Genomic DNA, 233 nt, shown 5'->3' on the forward strand with positions numbered 1-233 from the left:
TCGGGCAGTGTTTCGTTCTGCTGTGCATGGGGTCGCTATGAGTCGGAAACGACTCGACGGCACTTAACAACAACAACAACAACAACAAAGGGGGAGAGAGCCAAGTGAAGAGAGAGATCGGAGTGATGCATCCACAAACCAAGGATTGCCAGCAACCGAAAGAAGCTAGGAAAAGGCGAGGAAAGATCTTCCCTCTCGTGCTTTCTAAGAGAGCATGGTCCTGCTGACACTTT

Source organism: Orycteropus afer, unplaced genomic scaffold (genome assembly GCF_000298275.1).
Source record: "Orycteropus afer afer isolate SDZICR_OR568_19922 unplaced genomic scaffold, OryAfe1.0 scaffold00021, whole genome shotgun sequence".
Taxonomy (NCBI): Eukaryota; Metazoa; Chordata; class Mammalia; order Tubulidentata; family Orycteropodidae; genus Orycteropus; species Orycteropus afer.